At 43.0% G+C, this 25,489-nt stretch overlaps 2 long non-coding RNA genes across 2 annotated transcripts; one reads left to right on the forward strand and one right to left on the reverse strand.

Annotated features, from left to right (window-relative positions):
• The first annotated feature begins 4,341 nt into the window (after positions 1-4,341).
• LOC135231541 (uncharacterized) lies at positions 4,342-24,934 on the forward strand. Its single transcript, XR_010322291.1, has 2 exons — positions 4,342-9,497; positions 9,640-24,934. It is a non-coding gene; the product is annotated as an uncharacterized LOC135231541 (long non-coding RNA).
• LOC111749440 (uncharacterized) lies at positions 12,582-22,224 on the reverse strand. The gene is made up of 2 exons (XR_002784578.2): positions 16,812-22,224; positions 12,582-16,111 (listed from the first exon to the last, which is right to left on the reverse strand). It is a non-coding gene; the product is annotated as an uncharacterized LOC111749440 (long non-coding RNA).
• Positions 24,935-25,489: the final 555 nt, after the last annotated feature.

Genomic DNA, 25,489 nt, shown 5'->3' on the forward strand with positions numbered 1-25,489 from the left:
ACTCAAATGGGAGGACTCCGCGGACCGGTTGCTCAACCTGGCTGCTAGCTGTGGGGAGAGGGGCCTTGCGCAGAGGCCCCGCCGCGCGGCTAGGTGGTGCGGGCCTGGCTGGCGTGGCTCGGCCGCTCCCGGGCCAAGGAGTGGCAGCCGGCTGCGGACCCGCTGAGCAAACCTTTCAGCCGCACGTCCCCAGCAGATGTCAGTCTGGAAATGAGAAGCGAGCTTGTTTGGGGTTCCTCGAAATAAATAAATAATAATAACAAAACCACAAGCCCGGTCTTTTATTCTCAAGTTAAAAAAAAAAAAAATGCTTTAATGACTAGAGTATTTAGCACATTGGGGGTTTTCATTGTTTTCAATTATGTGCAATTCTGAAAGGAGAGCACAAATTCCGAGCCTGAATGGAGATTTGTGGGGCTGCGATTTGTGCTGTTTTAAACATTTGCTTCACTACTTTAAGAAAAAAAAAAAAAAAAGGACTGTAAAATGGAAATAATGATATATTATTACAAGTAAATTACACTGTGGAGTAGTATTAATATTGCAGTTGAAACCTAGAATTTGAAATAAAGATGGAAATATTCATTTGTACATAGTTTTTGTTCTTAGAAAAAAGATTTGGAATTAGGCAAGAGGCGGCCTTCTGCGTGCGCGCCGGGCAGGCGGGGGCTGAGCGTCCCTGGCCTGGCACCTGTCAGCAGCCGAGCCCCAGGTGCCCGTGGGGCTCGGGAGGCAGGGAGTTCTGGCGTGGGGTCGGTCTTCCACCAGGGAGAGTTCAGGACCAGGCAACTGTGGTGTCTTTCTTAATTCCTGACAATCTAAGATTGGGGTCAAGGCAGAAGACTTAGAGAATAGAAGGGCTGTATGGAAGGGCTATAGAGGAACTAAAACCAGGAAGAAACTTATCTGTTTAGGAAGATAAACCTAGAATGAGGGAGGTGGGTACTTGGACAGTTATCTCTTTTTTTAGTCTTTTTGTTGTTGTTGTTACAAAAGCAATTTATACTTGTGGTAAAAAGAAAGTTAATGCGTTACAGAAATGTGTGACTTAGAAAGGGTAGTTTTTGTAGTCTGGGGTGGTGGTAGGGGTTCCAGGTGCTTGGAACAGAGTCTGGGCGAGGAGATGGTGGCAATGGGTGACAGACAAGCTTTACTTTTTTGCAATCAATATCTCCCTTCTCGGAGGCAAGCCTGATGGCCCCCTGTCTTTTTGCCAAGCCTGGTACCCCAGCCCCTCTTCTCCCATTCTGGGAGGCTGGCTGGAAGAAGGGAGAAAGGAAAAATGCTAGGTGTTCATCCAGTAAACCATTTGCCATAGAGTTGATTCCAACTCATGGCGACCCCATGTGTGTCAGAGCAGAACTGTGCTCCACAGGGTTTTCAATGGCTGATTTTTCTGAAGCAGGTCAACAGGCCTTTCTGCTGAGATGTCCCTGGGTGGATTCAAAGCTCCTTTCAGTTAGCAACTGAGCATGTTAGCTATACCACCCAGAGACTAGCTTCCTTCTACTTACTTATCAGTTCAATTGTTTTTAAAACCAGTGTAATATAGCTGCACTCCACTGACTATATTTTCTGAGGCTAATATCAAGGCCTGCTGTGATCAGTTACAAATGATCTTTGGAAGTGCACCCCTTACCCTAAACCAGGCCCATACTGCTCATGTGGCCCCCAACCCATCTCCAGACCTGACCCTGTCCACTCTGCCAACTTCTCTTCCCCTGAGTCCAGCCACCTTCATGACCCTTGAACTGCCTGGCCTCCTTTCCTCTCCTTTGCTCCTGATGGCCCTTAGTGCAGGTCACTGTCCTTCTTTGTCACCCCTGTAGGTGACCAAGCTCACCATTCCAGATTCTGCCCACTGCATAGACTCTTTGAAACCTCCTGGGACATCTCCTTGCCCCACCCTGACCCTGTGCTCCCATAACACCCAGCACTTACCTTTTAGCATTTACTGCACTGTATTTCCCCCATGTGATCATGAGTTCCCTGAATAAACTTGATTCATATTTCTATTCTCTGCCCAATGCAGGAAATATCAATAAACGCAATAAATGGTTATTGAATGAATGAATGATTTGGGGTTTTAGAAGGTGGGTTTGGGAGAGCAGGACACATTATGACACATTACAACAGCCCTGTAGGATAGGCATGATCGCTCTCATTTTACAGATGAGGAAACTGAAGGTAACTTGCACAAAGTCACACAGCCAGGAAGGGTCAGAGCCAGGATTAGAATCCAGGTCTGTCTGGCCCCCCAAGTTAGGAGCTTTTTTACCCTACAAGATGGAGTCAGGACTGGCTCAGAGAATCCCCAGCATGTACACTGAGCATCACTATGAGACCATTTATGGGTTCCCTGGAATCTTCAGGACTGTCCCACAAATACCAAAGGTCTTCCTTGTGGAGATCTTCACTGAGCCACCACTCCTCAACTTCCGCAATCTTTTATTTGAAAAATTTCATAGTAGAGAAAAGGTGAAAGAGCAGGACAACAAACATGCATTTATCCCTTCACCTAGATTTACAATTGTTAACATTTTGCCACATTTGCAAATATATGTATACACACTTATGTAGTTGTAATTTGCTGAGTTTTTTGTTTTTGTTTTTCCAAACTACTTGAAAATAACTCGCAGATATCATGACATTTAACCCTTTAATAATTTCAGCATGTTTCTTTTAGGAAAAGGAGTTCTCTTTAATTACAATAGCAGTATCACCCGACAAATTTAACGTATAAATACATAGCTAACATATAGTTAATGAATATTAGGAGCCCTGGTTGGAAACCCTGGTGGCGTAGTGGTTAAGTGCTACGGCTGCTAACCAAAACGTTGGCAGTTCAAATCTGCCAGGTGCTCCTTGGAAAACTCTACGGGGCAGTTCTACGCTGTCCTATAGGGTCGCTATGAGTCGGAATCGACTTGACGGCACTGGGTTTGGTTTGGTTTGGTTAGGAGTCCTGGTGGCGTAGTGGTAGAGTTCGGCTGCTAACCAAACGGTTAGCAGTTCAAATCCACCAGTCACTCATTGGATACCTTATGGGGCAGTTCTACTCTGTCATATAGGGTTGCTATGAGGTGGAATCAACTCAAGAGCAACAGATTTGGGTTTTTTTTGGTAGTTTATGGAGTCCCTGGGTGGAGCTAACAGTTAAGAGGCTTGCTGCTAACCAAAAGGTTGGCGGTTTGAGTCCACCCAGAGGTGCTTTATAATCTACTTCTGAAAAATCAGCCGTTGAAAACCCTGTGACAGCTGGGGGGGAGGGGGGACGGGGGGAAGCCATTGTTTAGGAAGCAGTGAGTTTTTGTTATGGTGATAGGAAATTCCGCAATGATCTTGGGTGATGGTTGCACAACATGATTAATGTAATTGATATCACTGAATTGTATACCCAAAAAATGTTAATTGGCAGATGTTGTGTCACATATATTTTTACAGTACAAGAAAGAAAGAGAGAAAGAAAGCCTGCCTGCCTCATGGAGCACAGTTCTACTCTGATACACATGGGGTCATAGTGAATCAGGGTCAACTCTATGGCAAATTTTTTTTTTTTAATAGTTTAAATTAAAATTCCCTAATTGTTTCAGGAATGTCCTTTATAGCTGTTTTTGTTTTTTGATCCAGATCCAATTGAGGATCGCTGATTTTATTGAGTTATGTCTCTTCAGTGTCCTATAATCTAAAACGGTTCAAATTTTTTTGTTCGTTTTTCATGATGTTGACATTTTTAAAAACCCAGACTAATTTTCTTGTAGAATATCCTACATTCTGGATTTGTCATTTGTTTCCTCATTTTTGCTTTCAAGGCTACTATATAAGTGACATTGTGTATTTCCTTTGCGTTGTATCAGGAGGCACATAATGTCAGTTTGTCCCATTCCTGGTGATGTTACTCTGTTTATTACTTAGTGTGTTGGTCAGCCTCTAGGGTGCCCCCCAGTAATCTCTACCTCCTGGTATTTGCACTCTCACGTGCCTCCTCCCCTTGAACGTGGGCTGGATTTATCGACTCTTCTAAAAAATGGAATACAGCAGAAATGATGGAATGTAACTTCTGATATTAGGTTATAAAAAAACAGCGGCTTTCATTTTGGAAGCTCTCTTTCATCTTCTCTTGGATCACTTGCTTTGGGGGAAGCCACCTGCCCTCTTGCGAACCATTCCTATGGAGGCCCAGAGTGATCTTGCAAGCGAATCCCCTGAGGCCTGGCAACAGCCACATGAGCAATGTTGGAAGCAGCTCATGTGGCTTGATGCCTTGATTGCAGCCTCTTGAGAGATATTCTGCCAGGGGCACCCAACTAAGCTGCCCTTGGATTCCTGATCCACAGAAACTGTGAGATAACAAATACTTGTTATTTTAAGCCATTAACTTTCAGGGTTATTTGTTACACAGCAATAGATAACTAATACATATGGTTTACCAGATTTCTTCATTGTAAAGGTAATTTTTCCCTTTTGTAATTAATGAGTCATTTATTACCTCCGAGATCCTGGGAATACTCTGCTCTAATTCTTGCACCCAATGATTTTAGCACCCAACAATATCCTTGATGTCTTCGGTATCTCCCTTTTGTGAGGTACAAGTAAAGTGACCTCTTTTCTCTTCTTCCAAGAAGATGGTGGGGCAAGGGGCCCAACCAGTCCAATCCATTTTCATCTGTTTCCCTTCCAGGAGTTTCCTGTCCCAAGGAGTCCTAGATGGGGACGGTCACTTAGGTCTCATTGGAGAGTTGGTACCACATGGGGGAGAAAGCTGTCCCATATCCCTCTTAGCTGGAGAAGCAGGTACTCAGAGCTACCCTTGGCTTGCTTCTGGAGTTTAAGGACTTTCTCTACACCCAGGTTATAAATAAATCTCCCCATGTTTTCTTCTAATACATGTGTGGTTTCATTTTTTACACTTAAATTTTTGATCTATTTGGAGTTTATTCTGGTCAGTGATAAGAGGTATGGGTCCAATTTTCCCAAAGTCCAAGTTTTGAATGGCTCCATGGAGTGGGGCTGGGGTGTTGTAGGGAAAACGAACTGCCATCCTTATGGTCTGGCCACTAGGTGGCATCCCCTCAGGTTCATTTCTTTGGGATTGTAGGAGGAAATGCTGTAAGCCTTCTGATGAAAAAGGAAATGACTAGTTAGGTTTAATTGGCCAAGAGGAAGCCCTAGTGTGAAGTGCCTGTCCATCCATAAAACCTGGACTTCTGTAGGCAGGCTCTGTGCTTCTTTTCATGTGTTAGAAAATATCACAACCCTGCGTCTCTGTTTCTCACCAGGAGGCTGATGTAGGCTGAGGGGATGTGTGTGCAAATATTGCCTTTGCAGGGTCTCCAGGCACTGGGGAGAGAAGTCAAGAAAAGCCAAGATGGCCACTGCCCTGATTTGCACTTCTTCGGGAGCCTGGGCCTGGGGGTGATGGCCATCCTGACCCAATGCTGCTGTCAACTGGCCATTATTGCGGGTGTGCCACTTACCCTTCTATTCCTCTGTCTCATCGTAAGTGAAATGGGACAATACCTTCCCTGCCTATGTGTCAAGGATATCAATGGAATAAATGGTGTAATAAATAAAAATATGTGCTGCAAAATAGAAGACACTGTACAAATTTGTTTTTTTTTTAACCATTATTATGATTATGTTTTATTTTATATGGGCTGTATCTCTTTGGAAAATATAATAGTCATAAGAATATGTATTTATAGACTGGTTGTTTATAAGGTAGTTTTTCCATGTACCCTCTTTTTTGTGGAAGGGACACAGCCTTAATAAGAAAATGGGCTAATTTAAAAAAGACTGCCTAAGTAGAGACACAAAGGAGTCTCTGGTTAAGAGCTCAACTACTAACAGAAAGGTTGGTGGTTTGAATCTACCCAGAGGTGCCTCAGAAGACAGGCCTGGTGATCTGCTTCTGAAAGGTTGCAGCCTTGAAAACCCTGTGGAACCAGGCTAACTGGACCAGTCGAGACCAGAAGACTCCCTGAGACTATCATCCCGAGATACTCCTTAAACCTTGAACTGAAACTATCCCATCAGGTCACCTTTTAGTGAAATAATGGATTGGAACACAAAATAAAGAATATTATCCATAAGTGCCATGCTCTACTAAAAAACCATCTGTATGAAGCCAAAAGGTCAACATTTACTCTAAAGCAAAGATGAGAAAACAAGAGGGCAGGGAAACTAGAGTCCCTGAAACGGAACAACCAGAACACAATTAAAGAGAATGGTGACACATTGTGAAAAATGTGATTAATGTCACCAAACAGTTTGTGTGGAAATTGCTAAGTGGGAACCTAATCTGTTGTGGAAACTTTCACCAAAAACTCAGTAAAATATTATTAAAAACAAAACAAAACAAAAACCCCTATGAAGCAGTTCTACTCTGCACACATGGAATCGCTGTAAGTTGAAATCGATTTAATGGCAACTAACAACAAAGTAGAGAACCTAGGAGGGGACCTCTGAGAGCTTTTATACAGGTCACCAAATCCTCTGAAATTGTGTACAAAATTACATATGTATGTATTTTCCACAGTTCATATCAGATTGCAAGGCCCCTGGATGCCGCAAGTGGTTTGCATTTGACTACCAATACAAGGGTTGGAGGTTCCGACCCACCCAGCGGTGCCACGAAAGAAAGGCCTTGCAATCTGCTTCAGTAAAGATGACGGCCCAGGAAACCCAATGGAGCAGTTCTACTCTGTAACACATGGGGTCGCTATGAGTCGGAATCTACTCCACGGCAACAGGTCTTTTGCTTATATCAGATTGCTAAAGTGATTTGAGGTTCAAAAGTGGTTACAAATCACAATCTTAGATGAAGGAGCAAGGGTGGCCCAGAGTCCCCTCCCCACTTGGCTCCTGAAAGAACCGAACTGGTTCTAGCCCCTCTCTGACTATTAGATGGACCTGGGCCTGGGCCTGGGCACCAGGGTCTTATGGCTGCTATGGTCACTTCTTGCTGTCTAAGGTTAGCTGGTATGAAGAGAAGAAGAAATGAGATGTGGGAAGGGCTTGTAGTGCCTAGAAATTAAAGATGAAACTAAGGAAGTATGGCTCCAGCAGCAGCTCAGCAAATAGATCAGAAAACAATTAGTCTTGCAAAACTCTTTTTCTCACGTCATAGTGGTCTTCTTTCTGTTTCTCAATTGTGCCAAGGGCATTCCTACCTTAGGGCTTTTTGCAGAGTGTCTTTCATTTTCCTAGTATGTTCTTGCCCTGACTCTTCTCTGGTCTCAAATGTCGGCTCGAATGTCATCTCCTCAGAAAAGTTCACCCCCAGCGTGATTATCTTCCCATAGCACTTATTACCATGAGAAATCATCTTTTTATTGGTTTACCTGTTGGTTGTCTTCCTGGCCCCCATCCCCCAACAGAATAAAAACATCCTTGGGCAAGACCTTGCCTCTTCATCTCGACCTTATTCCCAGCGCCTATAACAGTACCCGACATGGTGGGCCCTCTACACAGGCTTGTTGAATGGATGTGTGCAGCATAAAAGGTAGTGTGTTCTTGTCAGCATCTTTGACTCTTCTGTCTCCTTCAGTGCCAATGTCTAAGCTGTCAAATCCTGTGTGTTCCACTTCTGAAAAGTCTCTCACATCTATTCCTCTCTCCACTCCTGCTCCTCACCCCCCACAGTCACTGCTCAGTTCAGAACCTCATCGCCTCTCACCTTCTAACAGCCCTATACTTTTCTCCCTGTCTCCAAAACCAAAAAGCAAACAAACAAAACCAGTCACCATAGAGTCGAATTCCATTCATGACAATCTCATGTATTATAGAACAGAAATGTGCTCCATAGGGCTTTTAAGGCTGTGATCCTCCAGAAGCAGATCACAAGGCCTTTATTCTGAGGCACCTGAGTGAGTGAACCATCAATCTTTCTGTTAATAGTTGAGCGCTTAATAGTTTGTGCCACCCAGGGATTCCTCCCTACCTTCAGATCCTCCTAAAACACAGGTTTCTGCTCTCCCCAGTACCTTCAGGGCAAAGGCCCTTTATGGGCTCTGCATTTTCCCCTTGCTCCCCCATTCACCCACGACTCCTGGGACTGACCAAGCACCTCATGTGCCTGTTCCCTCCATTCTTGGGGCTAAGTCCAAGGGTCTCCCCTGCAGTAACCCAGGGCCCTGCTTTCCTGACCAGCAGACCAGGCATGGACGTGTTGCCCAAGCAGTCCAGCAGTTCCTTGGGGATCCCTTGAGAAGATACAAGCACCTGTCCCTGAGGTTCTTGGAGCTTCTCAAGGCAGCATGTTAGGGCATGTATTTGAGGAGAAGCTGGGTGCAACAGCCAGGGAGAGCTTCCTGTTGATGTCTGAGGAACAGGCTGAAAAGGGCCTCCCACAGAGCAGACCTGGGGGCCCCAGAGAGCTCCTGGGCAAAGAGCTGAGCCTGGCCTGCTACAAACCAGTCAAGTCCTTTTAAGAGCTGAAATGAGCAGCTTGCAGGTAGTGAGATAACCTTGCCCCTGCCTGTCACATAGCCATGGATAACTTTCCCAGAGTGAGCAGACAGGCTATATGATAACCAGAGGGGAGAAAGCAAACCCAGGGAGACAGAAGACGTTGGCTTTAGTGAAAGAACAAATCCTGACCGTGATCAATGATGTGGCCCTTCTCATTCCATCAAAAGCTGTTACCAGGTGTTGCTGGGCAGCGGTTACTGTTGCTTGTACTTCAGAAAAAAACCACATTAAAACTAAAATGGAAAAAAAAACTAAAATGGAAAATTTTTTCTTATAAAAAACACTATTTTCTGCAAGTTATTATCCTTAAGTATATTTATTTTTAATGCAAATGTCTAAATTCATTTACTCTCTAGAGATCATTTCATCTTGTACTGTATGCTATTTCAGTAGAAAAAAAATGCTTTCCCCAAATGTGTCAGTCCTACTTCTGAAAAGGTTCCGTGACCTATTTCTGTAATTCTTATAGACACTGAAAGAACAGCAGAATCTAATAGGCTCAATTCAGTCACTAAAAAGTTACCCCTGCCAGGTGTTGCCTAGAAAGGTGCCCACCATCTTGCTTTGCAGTCAAGGAGCATAAACAAGTAAAGGAGCAGTGTCGGGATGGGGACATGGGTGCGTGCACACATACTCACACAGACACACACTCTTCTCCATTTCTGAACAATGTCATGATGACTATAGTCCAATATTAGGCAATTTCTCACATTAGGAGATTGCCCAAAAACCAACCATTTCCTGGACAAAGAACTTGAAAACACAATTCACAAAAGAGGAACTACAACTCATGGACTAATGTGTAGAAAAATAGTTAACTCCATTAGCAATCAAGAAAATAAAAATTACAGCAATGTCACTTTCCAAAACAAATCTATGGTGTGAGAAGTCAGGATAGTGATACTCCAGTGCAATGAGTTTCTCTTTGTATATGGCCTTTCTGACCCTGGGTTTGTAATTCTGCCAAGATGATTTGCTAGGCCACAATCTTGCAAAGGGATTGGACAGTTTACAATGCAAATAAGGTGCGTAAAACTCTTACAGGGACTGGATAGTTTACTGTGCAAATAAAGTGCGTAAAATTCTTACGGGGGATTGGTTGATTCCTGTGCAAACTAGGTGGATGTGGCCTACCTACAGGATTGGTCAGCTTTGCCTTCCCTATAGGTTAAAGAGGCAAATCCCACAGAGGCTGAGGGGGACCTCACTACCATCAAGAAGAATCGGGGGCAAAGCTTATCCTTTGGATTGGGATCACTGTGCTGAGAACCTCCTAGATCTAGGAAAGAGAGAGATCTGTAACACTGGAGATGGCAGAAGACGGCACAAGACGGCTGCAGTGGGCTCACTGACCCACAGAGGGAGAGAGCTGAGCACCTTTGGGCAAAAAGCTTGCTGGTGGAGTAGGGTGCCTCCGGGCACTTGACAGGGGAGCCAAAGAGCTATAACACTTGCCCAAGCAGGGCCTAGTGGCAGAACCTGAGACTAAGGCCTGCCTGCGGGCACGGCGGAGAAGAAGCTGAGAGCTGTCTTTGTTGGAAGCTGTTCTGACTGAAAAACTGTATTCTGAGTTGTTCCTATTGCTTCCAAGTTGATCCCAATTCTGCATTGTAGCCTGTTACTTACCTACTAAACCACATAATTGTGAGTATGGTCTGTGAGTCCCGTGTGGCCATTGCAATGAAATATCAAGCCTAGCAGAGAAGTAGAGAGTGCTGTGGGAGGGACAGCCGGTGTCAGAATTAGCAAAAAGTTTGGAGAGTGGAGGTATGTCTGACTACTTGCAGGAATCAGCTTTGGGCTGATGGTGGTTCTCCTCTCTTCTCCTGAAGTTAGAGGACTTCTGATGCCTCTGTGTTACACATACATTTGGGTGGAGTGGAGGTGAGCGGAAAGGGGCATGACAGGGGCTTCTGGGTTCTGGTGGTGGTCTGTTTCTTCATCTGGTGCTGGTTATTCAGGGGGTGTTCACTTTGTGAAATTCATGGAGCTATTTTTTTATTCACTTATGATTTAGATACTTTTCTGAATGCATGATAATCTTCACTATAAGTTGAAATTAAAAAATAAGCTCGCCTTGTTCTACCTATTAAATTAGCAAAAGTAAATAAATAATGATAATAATTTGCTTTAGTGATAATAGCCAGTGCTGGTGAAACCATCGTGGAGCTGAAATTTTCACATATTGCTGGTCACAATGTATATTAAACACAGCCTTCTTTGGGGAGTAAGTTGGCAATACATATATTATATATATATATAATATTATTTATGATAGCAAAAATTATAACAGCAAAATGCTGAAAGCAATATAAATGGGCAACTATAGGACAACAGTTAAGTAAACTTTGATAAATCCACATGATGACATTTTACACACTCATTACCATAAACTAAACTGAGTAATGACAGAAGAATAGAGTAAGTAGGAAAAGTAGTGTATGAAATTGTAGACATGATTACAACTACATTTAAAAAAATAAAATAAAGAAGGGGGCAACCCTACATAGATTAAGACTCAGCAGAAGATAAAAAAGTGAAGAATGTTTGTGTTTGGATGACATAACTACTGGTGATCTTTTTTAAATGTACTTCCCCATGAATTTTCTAAATTTCTTAAAGAGCCTGTAAAGGATAGAATTTTTAGAGTCAGTCTTGTTCATGAACATCAGAAGTGCCTTCCTGGTTCAGTTTCAGAAGGAGCTGCCTTCTGGTGGTCCCAGGTCCCCTATGCCTTTCGTGGTCTATGCTTTGGGGCCTAATGTCACCATTTGGGGCTGAATGGAACCAGTATGATTTAGGAGCAAGCTGACTACCCCTTCTTCCTTGTTTCTGCAGGGCTCATTGAAAACTGTCACCTCTCAGGGAGAGCATATTGAAGTGAGGTGTATTCAATATCTGTCAGCCTAGATCTCTTCTTATCCCCAAGCCCATATATCAATCCATACATCTAACAGTCTCCTGGATTCCACTTGGGAATCTTTCAGGTGCCTTTGAGTTCCTGCGCCCCAAACAAAACTTTTCCCGTCCCCCTCAATTTAGTTCTCTGTCATTACGTCTGTACTGGGAAATGGCTCCACCAGCCACCCAGCCTCTTAAACTAGAAAACCAGAAGTCACCCGGAGCCCTCCCTCTACATAACTTTTGATCTTTCACCAAGTCCTATCAATTCTACCTCCTAAACTTCTCTTTAATCCAATCTGTCCTCTCCATCCTCACTAATGCAGGCTCGGTTGTGATGGCCCAGTTATCCAGTAAGTTCCCTTAAGCTCAGCACCAGTGGTACAAACTTCTCAAGGTCCCTTGAAATGGGGGGGGGGGGGGAGAAAGCATTGGTTCCAAAATATGCCAAGAAACATGCAAAATTTAAAATTAACACATTTTTATTTCAATGACTAAAAAGATGTAAATTATATTTAACTCCTTTAATTGTTAATTTATATTATAAAAACTGTATTTTATAATATTTTTATTATAAAAACTGTATTACATTTGAAAACAACTTATAGGTTAGACTTGTCTCATGGAAAAGAGTTTCTGATTATTCATGGCTTTGAGAGAAATCGTAGCCGATCATTTTTGCAGCTGAATAATTTTTAAAAAAGCAAAATCATAAAAGATCTCTCAGAAACAGCGATATAATTATGTTTAATGTGGATAGGTGTGCATTTAATCCTATTTCAAGGTGGGCTGGGTTGTCCAAGGAAGAGTGGCTAGGCCTGGAGATTTTATAAGCAAGCCATCTTATTTCTTTCCTGAGGCAACAAAATAGCCAATTGAAAGACCTCTCATCTCTCCCTTTGCCAAGTTCCAAAATCCAAATTTACTCAGGTCAGCCCCTGTTTGGCATCTTGCATTGCTTCCTGAGCGCTCTTTAGGGAAACCTGTCCTGTATTGGGCATATGTGACCCAAGGCACTCCCATTAGAGAGATGCTCAGATTTATGCTGGTAATTCTGGAACAAAGAGCTTCTCTCCTACTAGATTTGAACAGGAAAGCTACATCTCAGGACATGCTGGCAGACCTTTAAACCAGGAAAGTCAGCTTTAGGATTCAACTGATAGAGAGGAAGGCAGAGTGCAACTAGATGGTTGGTTCCATTGCTGAGCTGTTGCTGGATCAAATCCTGTCTGAAACTACCTTTGGACATTGCAGAGAGATGAGCCGACAAATTCCTCTTACTGTTTAAACCAATCTGAATGGGTTTTTCTATTTCATGTAATCAAGAGTATCTTAACCGGTATAAATACCTACTTGGTTATTTTAAAAAAAGCTCTATTCCAATCTGAGAAAGATATGCTAGATGTTTTCACTACATGAAGCAATCTAGTCTTCAAACATCTCTGAGATATAGCTGGCATGATTCTTTCTATAAATGAGTCTCAGACTGTGAATTCCCTAAGGCCAGCTGACATGTCTTATTCATCTGTATTTCTCTAGAACTGGGCACTGTGAAAATAGATGTTTCATCAGTGTTTACTGGATTACCCGAGGTAACATTTCTGTATCTGGTGAAGGCAAGATTTAAACTCAGGAAATACGAGATATGGAACTCTTCACAAGCAATTCATGAAGTTACCGAAAATGAAACTTCATGAAGTTCTCAAAGCACTCCAGGAGTAGTTGTGAAATATGTTGCCCAGTCCACCAGTCATGTCCCTCCTCTGCTCACACCCTGCAATGGCTCCTGTCTTGCTCAGAGTTCAAAGTACCAGTCCTACAGAAACCCCATCACCTCTGCCTACCTTTTCTACTCTGAACCCTCTCGCTCAGCTCACTCCCCTCTACCCACAATAACCTCTTTGTATCAGCTTGAACAAAACAGGCACGCTTCTGCCTGAGGCCTTGCTCTAGATGTTTCCTCTGCCTAGAACTTTCTTCCCCCAGTTATCTACTTGGCTAACTTCCTCACCCTTCTTAAGTCTTACATCATCTCAATTAATACTGACCGTCTTTATTAATACTGAACTTGCTCCTTTCCCCCAGACCTCGGAATCTCCTGATCTCCCTTTCCCTGACCTATTTTGTTCTTTTGTCCATAGCAACTATCAACTACTAACACACTCTAATTTACTTGTGTATTATATTTAATGTTTACTGTCAGAAATCCCCCACTGTAATATAAGCTACTTGAAGGCAGGCATCTTTATCTATTTTGTTCTCTAATCGATCCTAGGTACCTAGAACAGTACGGGGCTGGGCACTTCGTAGGTTCTCAGTTCCTACTTTTGGAATAAATAAAACAAGTTATCTCAAGTGGGTTGGGACTCCTTCATGAAGAAGGGCTTCAGCCACCCCTTGGAAGATGAATAGCCTTTCCATGGGAGAGAGAAACAGGGAAGGAATTCTAAGCAGGGCAGCAGCATGAACAAATGCTTAAGGATAGGAAAAAGTCATTTGGGGGTGGTGAATAGATGGATTTGGCAGGGGCCAGATGCTGTGTGTCAATGAATGCCGGGGCAGAGAGTTCAGGTTGTCTTTTGTGGGCAATAGGAGGGGAGGAAAGGTTATTGAAGAGTTTTGAACAGAAGAGGAACTTGATGCAAGTGATATTTTTGGAAGATTAATCTGGGGGTGGGGTGCCTGTTGGGTGGGAGTGGCCCTTCCAGGGTGTTTTCCATGATCCCTGCCCCCATCTTTGCCTTCTGCTTGAGCACCCCAGGGCTCTTCTGTGCCCCTGTTCTCTCTGTGCTCCCACCGCTGCAAATGAGGCCATAATCAGACTCTTAGATTTGGAGGGAGGAGGCTCTGGCTCTGCCTGCACTCCTTTCTCTAGGTGAAGTCAGGGCAGGCATTCCCCATGGCCTCCAGTTAGAAATGGTGTTTGGCACTTGGAAGCCTTCCTCTTGCTTCTCTACCCTCAAATTCACGCAGTGACCCCCAGGAGGGATGAATGAATGCTTTGAGATTTCCCTTAGCATCACTGAAATTCCAAAGGAGTAAAAGGCATGGAGACCTTTGCCTGGTACATCAAGAACACAGGCAAATTTAGAATGGGAACCTTATGTTACAATTGCAAGTCAAACTCCAATAGGGGTAACCAGCCCATTAGCACAGGAACCTGGAAATTGTCTTTTCTGCCACCTCTCCAAAGGCATGCGCGCGCGCGTACACACACACGCGCACACTCTCACATACACACATTCATTGGGTCCTTGAAAGATCAAGGCCAACTGCAAAGCACCTAATTCCCCAAGACTCCTAATTTATATTGGGAACTAGCTATAAAGCTCCCCTGGCCCACAATCTTCCCTTACAATGATAAAGAGCGTGTCACATCACGCTAAATGTGACACTTAATCAAAACCCCTCTTCTTTAACAAACCCTTAACCTCCAGCACACAAGATCACCAAGGCCAAGGGACAAGACAGGGAGCCGACTCAGGTAGCACAAGCTTTGATTAAAATGATACAGATTTCCTTTTATTTCACTTTCATCAGAGTTATAAAATTCTAGATCTGTCCCCTTTTTGATTTGACAACAGCACATTTCAGTAGAGGTTGACACCAAAAAAAGACTGGGCTTGTTCTCCATTCAACCAGGGAGTAGGTGCTAATTTTTCTGAATCGTCTTCAGTAATGATCGTCAGATCTTCTGATCTTCCCATTAGCAAGTTTTGCAGGGAACATGGTTAAACCAAAGCACAAACCTGGCTGGCGTCTGGTTCCTTTCTTAAGTGGTATCTAAATACCCTTAATCTATAGGCCCTGGAAAAGACCTTCCTTTCTCTGCCTCCTTGCTTGGCTCTTTTTTTTCTGAGACTTAAATCCACAAGAGAATTCTTTCTCCAGATTTCTGGGGCAGGAAATTTATTTCCTTGCCATACAGTACTTTAGACAAGAGCTTAAAACTTCTGGGCTCTCTCACAATCATCTACTTCCACAGCATGGACCGTGGCTTTTCTCGTGACCTAATTAGGACTTTGTTTTAAAATTATTTCATCATCATTGGTTCCAACTAGAATGTATTTCTATCTGTTCGATATACATTTATTGGATCTCAGCTATGATTGAGGCACATGAGAAAGAAGGTTTATTTCTGCTTTCAAGAAACTTTCAGTCTCAAATAAAATGCAATTAATGCTAATACATGATAGAATGTGACACGTGGCTACAAGAATTCCAATGCATAGGCAGTTTATGCATTCAGGAAGCAATGAGCACCCACCATGTGCCAGACCCTGCTCTAGGTTCTGGGATACAGCAATATACAAAAAGGACAACACTCCTGCCCCTAACGTGCTTACATTCTAATTGGGATGTGACAACATTTTCAACTTTTGTGTATTTGGCTTTTGAAAAATTACACTCTCACACCTTCTACAGTAACTCTTTCTTTTTTTTTAATAATATTTTATTATGTTTTTGGTGAAAGTTTACACAGCAAATTAGGTTCCCATTTGACAATTTCTACACAATTATTCAGTGACATTAGTTACACTTTTCACAAGGTGTCAGCATTCTCTTTAATCGTGTTCTGGTTTACATTGGCCTTTTTCAATCACTTTTTGTAGCCTGATTTTAGACTTTTCATGACCCCACTGGCAAATAAAGCATTTGAGCTCTTGCATGATGTCACTGCAGTGGGTCTCCCTTTGTGCAATGTCACCCTTCTTCTCTGTTCTGCAGTGTTGGCGCCCTTATTATTCAATATTAAAAAAAATATATTAGGAGCAGAAAATAAAAAAATGAAACTGAGATACTATTGGTAAGACCTAAAAAAAAAAAAACTAGAGTTCTTATAAACTTTTAATTGAGACAAAGGTGGAAAGCTTTAGGAAGAAAAAGGTAAAATTAAGAACCTATTTAAAATCCTATTAAAAAAAAAACCTGTTGCTGTCGAGTTGATTCTGACTCATAGCAACCCTATAGGACAGAGTAGAACTGCCCCATAGAGTTTCCAAGGAGCTCCTGCTGGATTCGAACTGCTGACCTTTTGGTTAGCAGCTGTAGCACTTAACCACTACACCACCAAGGTTTCCTAAAATTCTAGAGAAACATCAAATACTGAGTCTGACAGTTAAGGTGTAATTAGGATTTTTATATTTATTTTTCAGCTCTCTGTAGGCCGTCTTTTCTGTGGTGATAGCTCAGACAGGTTTAAAAAAAAAAAAAAAATAGGCACTGCCTCTGCATAGGAATACCTTCTTCTCACTTAGAAGGGCTAAGTGTTATGGTCAGTACCAAGAAGGGACCAAGACATGGCCCAGCCCTTCAGGCTCAGGGACATAAAAGAAAATAGAATACTTAGCAAGTTTCAATGCTTTCTTAGTTTTGGTTCTCTAGAGTAGTAAAACCAATGAAACATACATACACATAGAGAGAAAAGAGAGATTTACTTCAATGAATTGGTTCCTGTAGTTCTGGGACTGGCAGTTTCAAAATCCATAGTCAGGTGGCAGGCCAGAGACTTCTGCAAGCTTACATCCCAAGATCCATAGGTCAGGCAAGGAGAAGGGGGCCCTGTCAAAAGAGAGTAAGCTCTGCCAAAATATCCATTTATATTCTACAGGCAGACCACACCCCCAAAGAAACTCCCTTTTCAACTGGTTGATCACATCGATCGCATCATGGAAGGTCATTACATTGCATTGCATTAAGTTATATTCTAGAACAGCAACCAGACCACCTTTTCAAACCACTGAGAATCATAGCCTAGCCAAGGTGACACATAAAATTAACCATCACAAATGCAGAAGGGAAAAAAATGATTCTCTAGGAAAGCCTATGTCACAGACCAAAGAAAGGAGGTAAGAAAATAGCAAAGAATCTTATCCTGAAGTAAAGAATCTCCCCAAATCAGGTCAAGGCTAAAGATGGTAGATCAAGCTATAAAGAGAAGGTAGCCATTGCTGGGAAGACGACATGTGTATGCCAGTCCCTGCTTTAACTCTTCTAACAAGAGGTCTTCTTCGTTGCCTTGACATTATGTTATCATTGTCATTATGTTATCATGCTGTTCAACCATCACTCTTACCAGCTCCCAAATTACACGATCACCCTTAACTAAAGGACCCTCCTGGGCCTGCCCACGTCTGCACCGAGTGCCTAGCATAGGCCTGGCGTAGGGTTATTCCCTAACACAAGTCTGTGATTAAGCCAGTGGAAGATGATGGCCAGCACCCTGAGGAGGGTGTGTAGAAGCTTGGTGGCTAAGGGCAGCAAGAGAATTCCAAAGTTTTAATAACAGGAACTTCATTTAGTAGTGGCATATGGTCTGTGTCCTACTTTCCCTCATGCAGTGGCCTCTGCTCAGGCAGCAATGCAGCATGCCCAGGAGGAAACCATAGCCCAGACAGCCAGCGCAAGCTGGGGAGCAGAAGGCTGCCTTCATTCTAGGAGAGAAGCTCCCTTCTCTCTCCTTGCCAGGCAAATGAGCTGAGGGTGGTACCACGACCCCTGGTCAAAGCTTCTAGGTATCATCTTTGACTGATCCCTCTCTGTCACCTCCCTCCTGTATCCCATAACTGACCCCTGGGTCTGACCATCAGAAGGGTTAAGAACAGAATTCAGTCAACATTGAGGCCGGTAAGTGGGTGTATATTTGGTTCTCCCCTGTGAGTTTCTGTGATGGAATAGCATCTTAAAAAAAAAAAATTATTTTTTTATTTTATTACGAAATTTTCAAACATAAAAGTACAGAAAATAATATAAAGAATTCCATACACCCATCATCTGGATTTAACCACTAATACATTATATTTCTGTCATTTTTTTCCAAAGTATCTTAAAACAAATCCTAGCCATCATATGTCACCCCTAAATACCTCAATATCACCTTTGAAAGATGGCATTTTCATACATAACTATAGCACCACATCACATATATCAAAATTAACAATAATTCTTTAATATTTTATAATATCAGTCAAAATTAAAATCTTCCTGATTATCCTCATTATCCAAAAATGTGTTTTTCCAGTTAGTTTGTTTGAATTCAGATAAGGTCCATACACTGCATTTGGTTGTGTGTCTCTTCAGTTTCTTTAACCTAGAGGATCATTTTGAAGTATTAACCAGCATTACAATGATCGCGAGGAAGGCACAGGACCGGGCAGTGTTCCTACCAGCAGGAACCGACTTAACGCAACTAACCACCGCCACTGCCGCCACCACCACCACCACCACCAATGGGTTCCTCTAACCCACCCTCCCCCTGTCAGAAGCATTAATGAATCTCTCCAGGTGTGCTCAGAGGCCTCACTTGAACAGCCCTGGCAGCGAGACCAGAGTCACTAGGGCTTGAAGGAATGAACTGCAGCATGCAACCAGGACTTGTGGATTTTCAAAATTCCAGGGGTGAGACCATGAAATTTGGAAAGACATATGATGCAGTTTCTACCCCCTGGTCCCAGACAAGGTGAAGCATACACCAGGCTGGGGGAGAGTGAGAGAAGAGAGACCGCAGGATAGAAGCAGAACCCAGAGAGAGAGCACTCCACTTCCTCTGGGCTCAGGCAAGTGGGCTCCATTTGAGGAAGCACATCTGTGGCTAGTGCTGTGGAGCTGTGGGAGTCGCCTTCTTTGGGGTCCTCTAACAGCAGCAGGCAAGTTTCCTTTTGTTTGTCCTGTGGGAGGGACACCCATAAATGCCTGGAGAACTGTTCAGTCAAAGGCCCAGGACACGGAGAGTGGGGTCCTGGCTACCCAGAAGGCTGGTGATGCTTGGAAGAAAGTGCGCCCCCTCCCCGTCCCCCACCCCAGCCTGGCCCACACCACATTGTGATCATCGAGGCAGCTGCGCCGGGTGGCATATGCCCTTCTCCTACATCTTCCTGGGGCCGTCTGTTCACTGACATACTCCCACGCTCCCTCCGAGCGCTGAGCCACGTGCTGGGCTGATTTCGCCATATTAGAAACTTTAATCAAAAGAGCAGCATTTCTTACGTGGGAGGGGGAGTGCCTAGAGGCTGACTCCTCTCCCTGGTACTGTATTCCAGCTTCAACTGTGCCCCTGAACCTCTTGATTCCAGAAACACAAGAGCCCGGAACTAACCTAGAGGAGGGGCCTTCATAGCCCCTGGAGACGAGTGGAGACTGTGTGAGCCAACAGCCAGAAGACAGCTGTGCTTTGGCCTTGGCCACTCCAGAGGGCTGGCCAGCATTTCTGTTTGTGAATACTTGTTCCTGAGGAAGGCCTGCCTGTCCTTCACGGAGTGCGTTTGGGGAGTGTGCATCTTTCTCGATGACCCAGTTAGTGCCCTGGGGGTTCTTATCCTCTCTTTACTAGCTTTGGTGGCAGTCGTGCTGCGAAGGCTTCACTCCGAGAGGCTTCCCGCCAGTCCCTTGAGTTCTGACTGTACTGAGAGCAGCAGAACTTTGGGAAGAGGCTGTTGGCCTCCACATGGAGCACAACATCTTGGCAGCTGGCAATCTGGTGTATATCTGATCAGTTCTATCTGCAAAATATTCAGAAAATTTCTCCCCCAAAGACACGTTGACCTTCTGAAGGAGGGAATGCAATGTGAGGATGTTTGAAGACATTCTCAGTTTTGATGAGGCTTATGCAGAGACCCAAGATAAGCCTCAGAACATGAGCAAAGCGGGTGGGAAAAAAGCCTGCTCTGGTGAGTCGCTGCATCTTCCTCTGCCTTCCATTTTACATGTTTACCAATTGTAAAAGCAAATCCAGCTGTTGGGAGGAATTGCTTCCAGATGACATTATGGGAAAGGGAAACACACTTTATAAAAAAGCGGCAGAATAAAAAACAGAACATGTATGCTCTGTGGGCCAGGCTTTCATATGAACGATTTCCTGATATTGTGCAATAAGCCAGCTCCTGGGGTAAGTAATAAGAACAGTGCAAATGTTCTCTGTACTAGAGTCAGGAGACCAGAGCTGGCCCGGGACTTTGCAGAACCTGATGAAAATCACTTGACCTCTCCGGGCCACCATATTTCTGTTTTTCTCAAAAATTGCTTCCCACCTTCGCCGGGGAATCCTGTGCAAGACTTAGGATATGTCTTGTGTGTGTGGAATTAATGTGAGCAAGAGAAACCATCAAAAAGTGAGGACATTTTACTTTTGAAAATAAGGATGCATTTCTCAGCCCCCCAGCACAGAATTTGCTGTGTTGGCTTTCTCAACAATTTTAGAAGCTCTCTAACAAGCTGGAATTAAAGTGTCGCTTTACTAATTTGGTTTTACAGGTCACTGGATAAATCCTACTTAGAGCAGTTTGGAAGAGGATTAGGACATTTGCATATCTCCCAAGTTGACTTTCCAGGCAGGGTCAGTCAGCAGCTGGAGACTCCCTTGGCTAGGGGCCAGAGCTCTCTCATAAGCTTTTACAAGTTTTTAAGGGCCTGGTCCACGTTTCTAACTGAGCACATTGTAACTCTGTTATCCAAGAAACAGAAAGTTTGCAGGGAAATTAAGATGTAAATGTATAAAAGGAAGGCATACATTCCCCAGTGTGCCTGCCTAGAGAGAATGCCAGAAAGACCAGCATCACAGTTCCCCAGGGCAAGGGGAACAGCCAAAAACATTGTTTTTGCTGCCTCAGCCTTGAGCAACTCTCTTAACCCCTCTTGGGGCAGAGTGGACTTTAGTAGCTAGAGAATTGCTTAAGCCCCGGAAATCCCCTTGCCCCTGCACTGTAGCCACTTACCACATGTGACTATTTAAATTAAAATTAGTTAAAGTTTTATAAAGTTAAAAATTCCAGTCTTCAATCACACTAGCCTCATTTCAAGTGCTCAATAGCTACATGCAGCTAGTCGTTACCATATTAAAAAAACCAAACTCATTGCTGTCAGTTCCCGCTCATAGCGACCCTATAGGACAGAGTAGAACTGCCCCCATAGGGTTTCCAAGGAGTGGCTGGTGGATTTGAACTGCCAACCTTTTGGTTAGCAGCCATAGCATGCTGCAGCTCTCAACTACTGCGCCGCCAGGGTCCCAGGTTGTTTTTTTGGTTACCATATTAGTACAAATAAAATGAATATTGACTTATTTATTCAACAAATATTAATTGCGTGCTGCAGCATTGAAGAAAACATACAAAATATCTGCCCTCATGGAACTTACATTCTAAAGGAGAAGATAAACAATAGACAATAAACATGGTGAGTAAGTAAATATTTCTATCAGTCTCAGTCCTGGCAGGAAACAGATGGCACACCTAACTGGGTAACTGAGAAGAGTTTCATAAAGGGAGGATTTACCAAGATGTGGGCCGAGTTCAGGGAAACCAGCAAGGATGGTGCAGTGTCTCAGGGTTTCCTGCTGTGGAGAACCATTACCCACTCCTAAGCATGATGGGGCATGAAAGCAGTAACCAGTTGCCATGGACTTGGCTCCAACTCATGGTGACTTCATGTGTGTCAGAGTAGAACTGCACTCAGTGGGGTTTTCAATGGCTGATTTTTGGAAGTAAACTGCCAGGGCTTTCTTCCTAGATGCTCTTGAAAGGACTCAAACTTCCAACATTTCTGTTAGCAGCCAAACACGTTAACCATATTAACCACCCAGAGACTCTGAAGGAGCATAATAAGGGGGCAATTACCAAAACCCAGTGAGAAGATCTGCAGGGAGGGGGTTGCCGGACAGGAGCTGTGGCTTCTGCCTGAGAGACATGGCCTACACAGGGTAAACTGGGGGGAAGGATCCTAAGTATTTACTCTGACCCCAATCTCTTCCCCTCTCAGAGCTCCTGCCAAGGAAGCCAGAGGCCAGGAGTCTGTTGATGTAAGCCCTACAGCTCAGTCCCCTGGGGCCCAGAGCAAGGTTGAAAAGAGAGGAGAGTGAATGGGGTGGGGGTGGGAAGTATCTAGCATAATTATACAGTATATTAGAAGGCAATAGATGCTAGGAGGAAGATACAGCTGGATAAAAAACAGGAAAACAGGGACAAGAAGCACAGGGCAGGGGAACTGGAGGGGAGGGCAGCCAAGTAAAACAAATTTTTCTCTTTCATTTGCCTTCCCACTCCACCCTTCTCCTGTTTTGCTACGACTAATGGTGTCCCCTCACCCATGCCCAGCTCCCCCTCTGTCTCTGTGACTCTCCTGCCACGTGTCACCTCCTCTTTCTCTCTGGACACCCTCACAAGTCTCTTGGAGCCAAACCAGTGTAGCTCTGCTTACCCCTAAGTTAGTCTCCGTGGTCTGGTTACCTCAGGAGTACAGGTAGGGCAAGTTTTTATTTTTAATTTTAAATAGGCTTTATTTTTTAAGAAGTTTGAATTTCACAGAAATATAGAGTTCCCATATACCTGGCATCTAGTCTCCCCTATTATTAATGTCTTACACTAATTAGCATGGTACATTTGTTACAACTAACAAACCAATATTGACATTATTGTTACATTATTGTTAACTAAAGTCCATCCTTTATCCAGATTTCCTTAGTTTGAACCTAATGTCTTTTTCTGTTCCAGGATCCCATCTGGGACCACATCACATTTTAGTCATCATGTCTCCTTCGACTCCTCTTGTCTGTGACAGTTTCTGATACTTTGTTTTGTTTTGTTTTTGATGACCTTGACAATTTTGAGGAGTTCTGATTATATGATAGAATGTCCCTCTATTGGAATTTGTCTGATGTTTTTCTCGTGATTAGACTGGGGTTATGAGTTTTGGGGAGGAAGACTACAGAGGTAAAGTGCCATTTTCATCACACCATGCCAAGGGTACATACTATCAACTAGTAAAGGTTAAGACTAGATGTATTCTAGGAAAAGGGAAAAGAATGAACTAGCATGCATGTTATAAAGTTCTGTAGTATCATCTGGACGAGGTGGTATTTGACGTGTTTCTCCACTGTAAAGTTACTTTTTTAAAAAAAAAACCCTTTCTATGCAGTGGTCTGTAGAAGGAAGGTACTACGTGTAGCAGAGTATAAGGGCGGAGTATCTACATAAATTATTTGGAATTCTATAGGAGAGACTTTTCTCCATTTATTCATTCAATAATTTACATCATATGGACTTATGAATACTTACTTAACACTTTGGGTTATAATCCAATTCTACTCAATTATATTGCTCAAATTGCCCCAGTTTTGGCCACTGGGAGCTCTTTCAGTTGGCTCTTTTGTCCCTCTGACATACCCCCATCATTGTGGGATATTTCTCCCTGTATTTCCTTACTTTCTGCCACAATAAAGTGCTCCAGGCTCATTGTGTATATTCCTGCCCCAGACCTAGAAGAAGACATTTCTCCAAGGAGCCCTTTTACTGGTGAATGATATTAGAAACCAAAATCTGGACATTAGTTATGCTTGTTGTTACTGGGGTGTTGTTGCTTCTAGACTCTCTCAGCTTGACGGAAAGAAAACATATACAGGAGTCAGAATCACTGGATACCATAAGACAAAAACAACAGCATGCTAAGCCATGTATATTCACATATCTATAAATATTTCTACGTATATAATCATTTGTATCACTATTAATCTAAACATGAGTTCCTACTGACATCCCCAATTCTAATCCATTACCATATGGATTATTCTAGCCTTCTCCCCTTGCTTGTCTGTAGCCTCCCATTCCAACAGCGAGAAACCTCGCTCCCACCATCAGGTGGGGCAATTTTACCGGGTAATAAATATCTACAGAGTTCCTTATTATGTGTTAGGCACTGTACTAAAAAAAAAAAAAAAAAATTTTTTTTTTTTCTGTACTAGGTACTGATAATTCAACATGAAATAAGATACAATGCCTCTCCACAATATGCTTAAAATCTAGTAAGGAATGTAAAATACAAAAATATCCAATATAGGGTAGTATAAGGTAAGAGTCGTGTGACTGGCATAAATTAAGTGATAAAGGAGTAGATAGGGAGGAATCTTTTTTTTTAGCTGAAGCGATAAAGAAAAGTTTTACCTCTGGTGTGTCATTTGGGCTCAATCTCAAAGAATGGGTTGGGTTTTAACAAGCAAAGATAAGGCTAGGGTATATGCAAATTGGTATATGGGTAGGTACAGGTATATGCACAGGTGAGAACAGATAGAAGTATCTATAAAAAAAAAATAGGTATGTGTAAATACAAATATGTGGGTGCAGGCACATATATCCATTGAAGACTCCAATAGAGAGATTCCTCAGACATAGTAACCAAACACCTTCCAAGATAGGTTTTCTGGGTTTGAAAGTGTAGGACCACAGGCTTATGGGACAACTCAGTCAATTGGCATAACATCCCATAGTTCACAAAAATCATGATCTGCATCCTAATGAAGTAAGTAGCGTCTGGGGTCTTAAAAGTTTTCGAGCAGCCATCTAAGACACAGCTACAGGTCTCTACTTGCTAGGAGCAAAACAGTAAGAAGGTAACCAAAAGCACAGAGAAGACACAAGTCTACACGAATCGCAACCTCATCTAGTCTGAGGCCAGAAGAACTACCACCACTGACCATTCTGACCAGGGTCACAACAGTGGTCCTGAAAAGAATGGAAGAAAAACATGGGGAAGAACTCAAATTCTCATTAAAAAAAAAAAAAAGCCAGGCAAACTGGAACAGTAGAGAACAGAGGACTCCCTGAGACTATTGCCCTGAGACACTCTTGAAACCTAGAACCATGCCTATCCCCTCAGATTACCTTTTAGTAAAATAGCCAAGTGACACACAAAATAAAGGATATTACCTGTAAGTGCAGTGCCCTACTTGAAAACCATCAATATAAGACCAAAAGGTCAACAATTACTCAAAGGCAAAGGTGAGAAAATAAAGGGGTGGGGAAACTAGAGTACTGGAAAGGGAACAAATAGAACACAAAGAGAATGTTGACACATTGTGATAAATATAACTGATGTCACTGAACAATTTGTGTGGAAATTGTCATGTGAGAACCTAACTTATAAAGATAAGGCTAAATGTAGTCTAGACAAAGGGAAAAGAATAAACCAGCATGCATGTTTTAAAGTTGCAGCCATATTCAGGGAATTATGTGGAATATCTTGTGTCTTAAGTGGCAGTTCTTAGAAGGGAAGAATGGCAAATGTATCTGGAGGTGAAATCAGAAATGCCCAGCACTGAAAGCATCCTTCTCAGTCTCAAATCTAACCACCTATA

This window comes from Loxodonta africana, chromosome 6 (genome assembly GCF_030014295.1).
Source record: "Loxodonta africana isolate mLoxAfr1 chromosome 6, mLoxAfr1.hap2, whole genome shotgun sequence".
Classification (NCBI taxonomy): Eukaryota; Metazoa; Chordata; class Mammalia; order Proboscidea; family Elephantidae; genus Loxodonta; species Loxodonta africana.